The 12,609-nt window shown below is 36.4% G+C and overlaps 1 pseudogene; it reads right to left on the reverse strand.

The window, feature by feature from the left end:
- LOC142348566 (dynein axonemal heavy chain 7-like) overlaps positions 1 to 12,609 on the reverse strand; it is a 460,211-nt pseudogene that overhangs the window by 72,873 nt on the left and 374,729 nt on the right.

A 12,609-nucleotide genomic window follows, 5' to 3' on the forward strand; every position in this document is an offset into this window, starting at 1 on the left:
AAGTCATAACAAGCTAAAAAAATTGTCTACGATTGAAAAAAAAAACGAAAAAAAAATTGGAAAAAAGAAAACGAATATGAAAATTGCACTTCAAGCAATAAAACAAAATAAAATGCCAAAATACATTGAATTTTGTCGAAAAATCAGCAAAACTGATCAAAAACCTCCAAATTTGCATAAAACTTAAATTAACAACTTGAAACCTTCAATTCCTCTCAGAACGAGCCCAAATCCAATACAATATCATAATCAAACCTCATAAACAAGAAAAATTGCAAAAAAAACTGCTTTTAAAAGCCGCATGTGAACAAAAAAAATTTCGCTCGCTCAGAGAAAATTTTTTCACACATCAATTTCTCGCTCTCTCAAAAACAGCGGTATGAAAAAAAAACACTTTCTTTTCGCTCCGCTCTTCACTTTTGTTCAGAAACAAAATCACTCCAAATTTTTTCACGCGTTTCATTTCCCGCTTCAAAATTCACTCCAATAAAATTGACTAAAAAAAAGGGACTTCTCCAATACTCCTCTTCGAGTCGTAATAAAAAAGACAGCGCCCCAATACAATTCAAATTACTTGAATTGTAAAAAATAGGAGCGCTATAATAACCGGCTGAGAAGATGAGGGCGGCTATTAAAAACTTAATAAACTTGAAATCTCCAATAATCTTCAGGGAATCAAAAAATTAAAAATGTCTTTTCACGGATCAAATTATTTCAATTAGGGCTCTCTAAAGACCTTTTAATCTTGAGGGTTTGAGTAAAGCTAGCATTATATTAGATATATTTTGTTTCATACACATCCAGACAAATACAGTGGAGAAACTCATCGAAAAATCGCTACTCTAAGCTTCTGAAAAGTCGGTTCCGGAAAAACCATTTTCAACTGCTTCCAACTATGATATTTAAAGTAAACATCTGATAACAACCGGAAGTTGTCTGATTCCCTGAAAACCAAACTCTTAAATCTATATACAATTTATACCCACAAACTAAAAGTTGTGTAAAATGACAAAATTTAGCTCTTGTATATTGAATAAAAATTGAAGATAGTGATTTAGAAAATTTTTGTAAGAAGGCCCTGAAATAGTGAAGAATTTTGAAACAAAAACAACTCGACAATAATATCAATCAAAATGAGAGACATTCAAACGAGCTACAACAACTGACTTCCACAAGAAAACTCCCCAAATGCTATCAAAGTTTGAGGAATAATAGAAACGACATTTTAGACTAAATTAAACAAAAAAAATCGAGAAAAAGTAAGGTGTTTTTAAATATTACAAAAAAAATAAAGCCAAATAAAATTACCTTGAGCAAATACAGCAATGAAATGCTCGCGAAATGATGGGCAAGTCATAACAAGCTAAAAAGATGTCTACGATTGAAAAAAAAAAAACGAAAAGAAGCAAAAAAATTTAAAAAAGTGGTTAAAAAATTCACAATTTTTCTGTCAATTTTCTTCAAAAAAAATGCTTTATACCAACAAAATAGTAAACAGTTTGTATCCCTGATATTCTTTGAGTATCGAGCTTCTATGAAAATTGCACTTCAAGCAATAAAACAAAATAAAATGCAAAAATACATTGAATTTTGTCGAAAAATCAGCAAAACTGATCAAAAACCTCCAAATTTGCATAAAACTTAAATTAACAACTTGAAACCTTCAATTCCTCTCAGAACGAGCCCAAATCGAATACAATATCATAATCAAACCTCATAAACAAGAAAAATTGCAAAAAAACTGCTTTTAAAAGCCGCATGTGAACAAAAAAAATTTCGCTCGCTCAGAGAAAATTTTTTCACACATCAATTTCTCGCTCTCTCAAAAACAGCGGTATGAACAAAAAACCACTCTCTTTTCGCTCCGCTCTTCACTTTTGTTCAGCAACAAAATCACTCCAAATTTTTTCACGCGTTTCATTTCCCGCTTCAAAATTCACTCCAATAAAATTGACTAAAAAAAAGGGACTTCTCCAATACTCCTCTTCGAGTCGTAATAAAAAAGACAGCGCCCCAATACAATTCAAATTATTTGAATTGTAAAAAATAGGAGCGCTATAATAGCCGGCTGAGAAGATGAGGGCGGCTATTAAAAACTTAATAAACTTGAAATCTCCAATAATCTTCAGGGAATCAAAAAATTAAAAATGTCTTTTCACGGATCAAATTATTTCAATTAGGGCTCTCTAAAGACCTTTTAATCTTGAGGGTTTGAGTAAAAACTAGCATTATATTAGATATATTTTGTTTCATACACATCCAGACAAATACAGTGGAGAAACTCATCGAAAAATCTCTACTCTAAGCTTCTGAAAAGTCGGTTCCGGAAAAACCATTTTCAACTGCTTCCAACTATGATATTTAAAGTAAACATCTGATAACAACCGGAAGTTGTCTGATTCCCTGAAAACCAAACTCTTAAATCTATATACATTTTATACCCACAAACTAAAAGTTGTGTAAAATGACAAAATTTAGCTCTTGTATATTGAATAAAAATTGAAGATAGTGATTTAGAAAATTTTTGTAAGAAGGCCCTGAAATTGTGAAGAATTTTCTACCCCATTTTTTTTTAATTCACCATAACTAGAAAATTTATTAAAAATTTAAAACAAAACCCAATATTTCGATAATCGTAAATTTGATTAGATAACAGACTATAAGTTACCATTGTCAATGGAGAAATTGTCGGTTGGGAGTCCGTATATGTTCCAGTTCCTGATCTGGACAGGATCTCCGAGAGTAGCAGTCAGGCTGATCTGGTCCGAACAGGGGATCTTTGTATCTTTGCACTGCTGAGACCAACTGCTTATTTGCTCCTGAAATTTGAATCACAAACTGCATCAACTGAGTAATAAATTTAAAAAAAAGAAACACTGAATTACCTGAGTATTTACTGACTAGTGTAAACTTCAAGGCAATGCATTTTACAGGCATAATAGTAGTAAGATAATAGGGTACTAAGATGGGGGGGTTATCCTTCGAAATAATACGTGTGATAATAGGGGGTTACCCTTGGCGGCGCTACATGTAAAGCATTTGACTACGGCCGTGCATGGGTGATACATGTAAACTAGCTTTCTTCCGCTCTTATTCCTTTCCCTTTGCGCCTTTCTCCGGTTTGTTAGATTTGTAAGAAAAGATTGAATTGAAACCAAACTAAACACTCAAAACAAAATTAATATATACACTGTGTATTACTACACGCAGTTTCACCAAAATTGCATGCAATTAAAACGGCATTAGCGCCGTCTTATTTTGCGTGCTGGTTCTTCTTCGCTGCTGCTTGCTTCTTCAGCTTCAAAGTTCATGAAGGGGTTGTCAGGAGACGACCTTTCACTGGAACTGGCGTCAATATCTGCAATATCATCACTGTCAATATCAGATTCAGTTATCTGCTCAGTTACTACTAATCCTAGGTCGGGAGTCTCCCAAGAGCTGGTGGTGGAGTCTGGCACTGAGAGAGCGGCTGTTGAGGAAGTTTGGGACACTACAAAGTCATTATCCCATTCTGGACTAGAGCTGAGAAGTAAGTTTGAGTAACTGTCATTATCCCACTGAATATCATCACTACCCCAATCAATTTCATCCACACCACAATCAACGGTCTCATAATGTCCAAAGGGTAGAGTTTTTGTTCCGCAGGGTAGAATAAGCCTTTTGTTGTCGAACGCTGAAAGGCATATTTTGTTGGTAGTAACAGTTTCCAATACATGATGATCGGACATTATTCGTGTGTTTTCAGTGCGAAACACGTTCCCTGTCGTCAGTGTGCTCAAGAAATCATCATGCCGGAGACGTTGTTGAGCGGCCTTTGTTACTCCTTAAGCCAAAAGTTTTCGACAACCTAAAGAGAAAAAGCCTTTAATCAAGTCTTTATATGTTTACTAACCCCTATGTATATAATACTAAAACTAATACAATTCAGGAGCCTACTAACAACCTTTGTAATTTAAAGATAGAACTAACATGCATTAGAATAAACAAAGAATACTTTCTTTTTGAGAGTATTGAGTATAGTTTCGGCTTTAAACACACAAACTCCGTAATAAAATCTCCTGCAAATTCGTCCTTAAACTTCAGGACTACCCGTTTATTTTCCGTACTGTATAAATAGTGATCATTCGGATAATTGGAGAAATCGAATTCACTAACAACTGAAGCGGGCTTTCTTGCTAATTCCTCATAAAAGTCTGTACTCCGGATTTTATATAGTAAACTATCCGTGTCACTATATAACAAACGACAATCAAAATGAGCGCGCATTGTGAAGTAATGGAAACTGTACATCTGATACTTGGCCAGATCAAGAATAGTTGCTCCAATTATTGTTGGGGTATTCCAGTAAATCTTTCGAGCGCGGAAGGACAATGCGGCCAGGTTATCTCCGAATATCATGAACCGATCAAAATCAAACTTTGAAATGGAACTCAGAACTTGATCAGCATCTCGTGCAATGGTAAGCTTACTTCGTCTGCGTTTCGATTCGCAGTTCTTACCATATACTGCATTGTTCATGAGCTTATAAAAATTCTCTTCGAATTTATTGCTGGCGGCTTGACGTTTATTACTGTTGCGTGTTATATAGGGTGCTAACCAATTCGCTTGTTTGAACTGTAGGACACGGTGTACTTTGGCAACAATTAACCCAAGACTAACGTATAATTTAAGCAGTTTGTAATGCAATATATAGTTCTTTTTGTCGAATAGCGTTTGAACCAACTTTTTAACATTCGAGCTGGGTAATCTGTGTTGTTCTTTTAGCTCAAGTTGATATTCGCCCAACCAATCATCTTGAACAATTTCTTTGGTAGGGGCAAGGGGAAAGTCTCGGTGGTCATCGTGTAAGTGGACAGGGTAATTTAAGTCTACTTCAAGAAAATACCCAACTGAAGCGTCGTTTGGGGTATTGAGGATTTCGTTAAGGGTAATTTCTACGTTGAAGGCGAATTCCCCCACTGGTAGCATGTCCATTTGCATGACACCTCCATAGAGATTATTTGCGTCTACACAGAGCGCAAAAGTGGACTCCTCAGAGTGCCGGTAATCCAAAAAATACTTATTATTTGCAACAAAATCACGCTCCTCGTAAACAGATGTTACTCCTCCTCAAATTGCTGGTTCAATCATGTCCAAATGTTCTCGTTCTGTCATCAGCTCAATGTTTGCCTTGCATATCTTTAGTGACGCTTCTTTTGCCATATAGGGGAGAGTGTAGAAATGCATGCAGTCGAGTTTGTATGTTCGAAAGCTAAGTTCACGGTGAAACTCACATACACAGGCTAATAATGCGCAGTCCAGTTTAAGGTATGCGTCATGATAGTCTTGCAAAGTTTTGCGCCCCAATAACTTCCACATTCGGTTAGCATGACCTAAGTTTTCTTCACTAACAGCCAATTTTCCGCCTTCTAATGTATTGCGCCATTCTGAGAGGGGTGGTAGAGATTGCTCAGAAAACTTTGTACGATCACATACATAAGAATAAGGATAATATCCTTTTTGTTTGTGTAAGTGTGCGTTTGATTCGGAAACCGACGGGAACATTGCTTTCATGATATCGAAATGTGTGTCAGGCAGAATATCTACAAGTTTTTCGAGCGAACTGCACATCATTTTGTACGAATCGATGAATCTTAAATACTCGTAAATTTTTTGTGTTCTTCCTTCTTGAGTTGTAATAGTATCAATCAGAACTCCGAATGTCATTGATATGTATTTCTCATGATGACGGAATGACTTTTATTGTTGTGGTAGACTCACAGTCGTTCAGAGCAAGACAAATATGATGTAAGTCATAGTTTTGTATGTTATGACCGACTACAGGCGTAAAATTGACATATCGTCTGGCTCGATTACACTTTTCGTGTGCCCAGCCCAAGAATTGGCCACTAAAATGACAATAGTCTAAATCTATGTTCTCTTCGGGGTCAAGCTCGCTGTCAAATGGTTCTTCGCATATCCAACAGTGTTTAGCGCTATTTTTGTCCAAGCTTCTCCATTTCCGTTGTAGAAAGGAAACTGTTTTTTGCGTTCATGTATGACCCTTGCTAACGAATGCAGCAAGAGTTGCCCATACAATCTTCTGAGCTGTCCACATGATGAAAATAGGAAACATTCGAGTGATGATCAACAACTGCCAAAGCAAATCCACATGGCTCGTGCTTTTCAATCACGCGTGTTGATGATTGGTCAGTTGCTGCATCACATCCAGCGACGGGTAGGAGAAAAGATTCAAAGTCAAAATAAATGACCAGAGGAACAAACCACGTAGCTGAAAAATTTGAGAACTTGTATTCATTTTTATCTGGTGATGGCATTTGAATAACTGCAGGGGCATTTAGATAACAATTTTCAGTATGAATATTATAGCTTTCCAGTCCATCACGACACAACCAGAAAGAATTACGACAAATGCGATAACCAAATCTGAATTTCAGGTCTCTAACTTTACAAACGACTTTCACAAGGTCATTAATGAGAACATAGTGATAAATATCGGCATCATAAAGAAGTAAAAGATCCATAACAAAATCTGATTCAAAAGAGGAGACCCGTAGAGGGTAAATTTGTCCTTTATCGTAACCAAAGACGTTGATAGCCACATCAGTGAGGGTTTCAAAGGCTTTCATTTGCTCAAATCCCATTGGCATTTCAAATTCGCCTACAGGTTGGTGAATGTTCTCTTGCTGATATGTTGCTGGGGATGTTTTGTCAATATGATAGTTCCTGTCATCTCTGTCAAGACTGATTCCATGATGCGCATGATACGCTGCCACGAAGCAGTAATTGAAACAATTGGCATCCTCGTGGTTTCGAATATTGAGTAATCCGCGACAGTTTGCGAGCTCATGGGGTAAGGCAAGATAGGATGAGCCGCGAATTGGTCGGTAGCGGGCAAATTTGATGTCAAGTTTGAGTATTTTTTCAACAACCCAAACACTTCCAGATGAAGCAAACGTAGACAAGACAGCCATCATTTTCTCCACCATGCTCCAGTACAACTCGTTTGTGAGACCCTCTACGTAAATGGGCGTCATGAGAGAGTCGGCATAAATTTCAATGCGCTCCTCCGTTTCGGTTGCGTTTCCATCTTGATGCAGCTTCAATAAGCGTACTTTTACCGCAAATTGTACTTTCTGTGGTCCTTGGCTCAGCCGTTGCTCAATTAGAGTTGCAATTGCAGATCTTTGATTGAGCATGAAGCTCTCAAGATCTCTGTCAAATGTATTATTGACAATTTCATAAGTTTGTAACACACCGTTGAAGGCTGTCTCCGCTGTAGTCACTTTCGGTTGGTATTCAGGTCCAAATACGGGCAGCGAGTGAAGGGAGTTCATATGCTGCGCAAACAGGTGCGCATCATTGAATCCCATGAAGCACGATCGGCAGCAGTTTGTAAACTTCGAATGGCAAGTTCGCATATGCTGTTCCCTTTCAGACAGTTTCCGTGAATTGAACACACATAAGGAGCAGTTGTACACAGGAAGGCCAACATCGTCTGGATGAAATTTATGTTGATGTCTTGAACGGTTCCCACGAGTGCTAAACGTAGCGGAACAGAAGTTGCACGAATAGACCACTTCTAATAGTTTTGACGAATTTCAAATTCTAACAGAACTTTGATAACAAGTAAATAACTCGGAAATGACTAAGGTCACCAAAACTGAAGCACGAATGTAATTTCTGAGCGCGAAATTCAAAATTTTAAAATGCTGCAATCTGATCGGTCGGTTTTGGCGGTTACCTTTATTTCGAAATTTTGTTAGTTATGAGAGAAAAAAGATGTGTTTTCAACTGTCCATTGCAATGGTATGCCAAAATATAGCACCACAAGGAACCCTACAGAGTATTGCTGGTCACTTTTTTCAAAAAAACTTTTGTCGAGAAGCTGGAAAAACATGTTAATTTTTAAAATTGTAATAAAAAGGTCTATTTTATGCATTTTCAGTTACGGGTGGTTAGAGTGGTCCTACGTTCTTAAGTGTGATGAGCAAAAATGCTCCCCGTGCCGAAAAACATAGGACCCATATTAAAAAACTGCTCAAAAATAAACAGAAAAAAAGTTTATTTTTCTGTCAATCAAGTCATTAATTAACAATTACATGACAATTACATGACAATTACATGTGTCTTTTTTCTGAGGCTTTTTTTGATGACAGCTGTTATGAGATAAATTTGCACTGAGGACCCATCAAGTCCAAAGATGTGAAGAAAGCCGATCTAACAACTTTCCTTAGGGTACTTCATATGCTAATTAATGCCAGATGTTAATGTGACATTGATTGCCAGATGTTTTGAAAATCGGTGAAGGAGCCATTTTTCGATGATGATGCTTATGAGCAATAATGTCAGGCATCTTGCAGTAATTACAAAACCGTTGCAAAAATTTCAAATTTTTTTCTAGTAATTAGTAATTAGGTTAATTAACCCTTAATTAGTCGCTAATTGGGGGCTATTTATCTCCATAACGGAGGAGTAAAATTTGACGAGTGTGATGAGATGTTTTGTATTTTAGAGCATGCTGAGGCTTACTGAACAATCAGTTTCATCCCAAGTATTTTCTGGAACCGTCTTTTTTGGGGTCAAATGTCAGAGGTCATGTGTAAAAAAAATTTTTTTTTTGAAATTTTTTGTTTTTTTTTAACAAACATGCTCCTTTTCTTTCAATTGATCCCCAAGTAACAAATGAGAGGTGATTCTAGTGTAAGCTGAAGAGCGCATCTACTGAATTAGGTGTCAGAAATTGACGTCTGAAATGCATTTTTTCGAAATTTTTCTTTGATTATTTTTCAATTTTTAAAAGTTTCTTCAACTTATGAATTGAATTTGGAAATCAATCCATGCTACAGCTGTGGTATGGAGTTAGCATGTCATTAGCGTCAAAACCGCTTACTCTCACATATGGCGATATCTCTTAAATTTTATGTTTAATATATAATGTTAGCAAAAATTTTAAATAATGTTGTAGATTGAGAAGTGTATTTATGGATATAATTCGCACACCACGTCATAGTAGTTGCAATAATTGAGTGTTTCTTAGGAAACGGATGTTTACATCATAATGAAAATCCTTTCTGAACATTTTCGAACTTGATCAGCTGCGAAATTTTAATTTCTTTGGCTCAGCAGATTTAAAACTACAAAAACAGATATCAAAAAATAAATTCAGCTTTCAAAATTTGAAATCACGTTTTATTGAAACAAAATCAAGTTAGCATCTCACTATATAAAAGAGGTTTGTGGTGATTCATCAAAGTTTTTCAAGTCAATCAAATAAGTCCATTAAAGAATTCTCGGGTAGCCGTTTCTTTGGTGCATTGCAAATCTTGGGCGTATCTGTAACGCCAAAAACACGTGCTGGTTCTGGTGTTTGAGATTGTGTAGCTGAAAGTAACGCTGTATCAAACTGGTTGTCACTGAGCAGAGCCGTAGAATTGTTCTTGTGAATTCCCGCAAAGAGAGATGGACTAGATGTCGGCGTCAAACTGGGACTCGGATCAACTGCTGGTGTTACTGTTAAGCTGGCTGAATTCAATTGCGATTGATTTTTCTGGGGAGCAAGGTGATGATTTTATGCCCCACATGTCAGCTAAGTTTTCGCAAGCTTGATAAGCCCCTAACTGGTTTTCAAACAGAGGCACACAGTCACAATCGTAACGAAACAAAATTCGTTTAACGTCGTTAGGTAATGGCTCCATGTCAAAATGTTGAAATGTTGGCAAAGCTTTTGGAGGTAAATGTCCCCCTGATGTAATAAGACTGCATTCTGCTGGTTCAGTCTTCTCTGGTAAAGAAGCAATTGCGTTAATGAAAAGCTTAGGTATCAAACAGTGCTGGTAAGTTTGCCAAACATCACCTTGTCTCTTCTGTTGAATCAGCACAACAAAGTTTTCGAACACTGTCTGATAAACCAATGTTCGCTCCAAAGAAATTACAGATTCAGCAAGTATTTGAACGGACATAATTTTTTGCACAAATTTTGAGAAAGAAATTAAAACCAATTTGATAAAAGACGGTCGAAAAATATTGTTTGTCTGGTAACGAACTCTTGAAAGAAAGCAAAGTGCACTGAACGCAAGTTTTAAAGAAAGTGAATACCTAGTTCTAAAGTTGTATTGTACAACGTGTAATTCAACAGTTTATGTCTGGGGTCAAATTTGGTTTTAGTTTTGGTGGTGTGTATGCTCTGCTACATGCTCTAAATTTTGTTATTATACATGGGTTGATACAGTCTATAGTGTGTACTAACTCAATTCTTATCTAGAACGTATTTTACTATTAGCTTTGCATTGTACACAGGTAAATGTTTATTCTTATCAGAACTTCCCCACTGCTGTAGGTTCACATGTGTTTCCAATTTTAATACACACCTAGGGTCATATCTGTTCCAAGACATAAACATATGGACAATTCCAATAAACAGTGTACACTGCACTGCTGGTCCAAATACACACCTAGGGTCTCATCTGTTCTCTCTATAGAAACAAAACATATGGTCCGCAAATAATTTCAATAAACAGCGTACACTACAATCCTCAATGACGTCAAAAACCCACCCAAGGTCACATTTGTTTTCTCTATAGAACCAAAACATATGGTCCACATATAATTCCAATAAACAGCGTACACTACACTGCTGGTTCAAGTACACACCTAGGGTCACATATGTTTTTTGTCTTATCTAAGGTCACAGCTGAAGTTAATTATACAATATTTGAACAACAGACAGACTCAAGTACGCCATAGGCGTACTTGAGACTGTATTCACAAATCATTTGGATTTAATTAGGCAGTTTGACGACACTTGTTTAATCCCAACTTGCCGCTCCCACTGAATTGTAGTTTTACACATTACAACACTTGAAAGTAATAAAACAAGTTGCACACTATGCCTTTCACTTCCACTAAAGACACAGAGTTTGGAGATTGTTGTTTCGATATTTCCAAAACTGATAAGCGCTTAATCAGAGCAACGCTGAAAATCTATGAAAGGACAGGGACATATGTATTTCTGAAATTGTTCAAAAAAGCAACAGACGATTACGTGTTTGAACAGACAATTTCGTTAACTCTTGGAGAGTTTGAAAATTTGGTCAGTTCAGCTAGCAAAGTACAGAACTCAGTGGCTGATCAGCAGTCATCACCAAAACCACCACCAGCGAAGAAACCAAAAATTCAAAAAGAAGATGTCAACAACGATGGTTGAAGCGATGTTTGAGCGTTCTCCAAATTACTTTCAACAATTTCAAAAACAGTTCAAATTTCTCATTGTGGAAGAGAAACCTACCTTTTCTATTGGAAATTGTTATGCAGTGTGTGCACATTCTGATTCCGAATTTTGCAATTTAGTAAATAGCCATTATCACGTTCTGATTGATACAACTACTTTTGAAAACGAAACATTGAAACGATTTCAAAGCTTTCCTGTGCCTTGTGTTTATACAGCTTTCAAATTCTTGTTTTGGACTGCACCAAATTGGAGACTAATGGAGATGTGTTTTCGAAACTTAAATTAGCAATCGAATTCAACAGTTCTGCAGAAAAAACCGATTCACAGTCAGTGCGCAAACGACTACCAGCTTTTGCTAACAACAACAACAACAATTTATCGAAAAGCTGCTCTGTAAAACAAACAAATGTCAACCCCAAAACGAGTGCCAAGGTGCCAGTAGTTGCACAAAAGACTATCTACAATTGCCGGCCAACATCAAAACAAATTCAAACTGATTTTGTTAATAGTGAAACTTTACGAAGAGTTGAAACAATTTTGTATGGTCCTCATTCTGGTGCTTTTTGTCAAATTATGGATATTTTTTTGAGTGGATATGGAAAATTGAATATTGATTCTGATTTATTGAGTGTTCGCTTTGTGTATGAAGAAAAAGTAAAGTTTTGAAAAAAAATAAATTTTTCAATTTAGTAAGGTTAGAACATCATATGAAAAGCAAAACGAATCAATTCATTATCGCTAATATTTACAAGTTTTTGAGCATTGAAAACAAAATGAGCAACATAAATACAAAACAGTCCACAAAGTTTAGAGTTTGCACTTTGAATTGGTTGATTCTCCAAGAGTTGATAGATATTGTGATTGTTGCTAACAGAAATGATTCTTTGATATAGGTGTTTGTACGATGAAATGCGCCAACCAAGGGGATCGGCAAACAGAAGTTGATTGTTCTTTCTGCATAGAAGTAACCAGTGGGTGCCAATATTTTCAGCAGTTGCTGCATTAACAATAAGGAAGCTGTTTCTGTTCATTTTTTCCGGAAAGTTGTTGGCCGCAAACACGCCATGAAATTTGTATTTAAGAGTTTTGCAGCCTTGGATTAAATCATTAATATCATCTTCATCCATCATTAATTTGTCAGAAGGTGATTCTTTGATACTCTTCTTGCATTATCAACAAAAATTGTGCTCGCTTTTTCGCCAATAATGAAAAATTCTATATTGTTCGGTAGGGCCGCAGAAAATTTCAACTCAATAGAAATTGACGAATTTGTAAGCTCAGGATGAATAAAATCATGGGATGCTTGTTGGGTGCTGGTCAAATCAAAAACCATTATGAAATGGTTCGGGTAATCTGTCAAACTTATTCCATGACCATTG

Source organism: Convolutriloba macropyga, chromosome 10 (genome assembly GCF_964194025.1).
Source record: "Convolutriloba macropyga chromosome 10, txConMacr16.3, whole genome shotgun sequence".
NCBI classification, from domain to species: Eukaryota; Metazoa; Xenacoelomorpha; order Acoela; family Convolutidae; genus Convolutriloba; species Convolutriloba macropyga.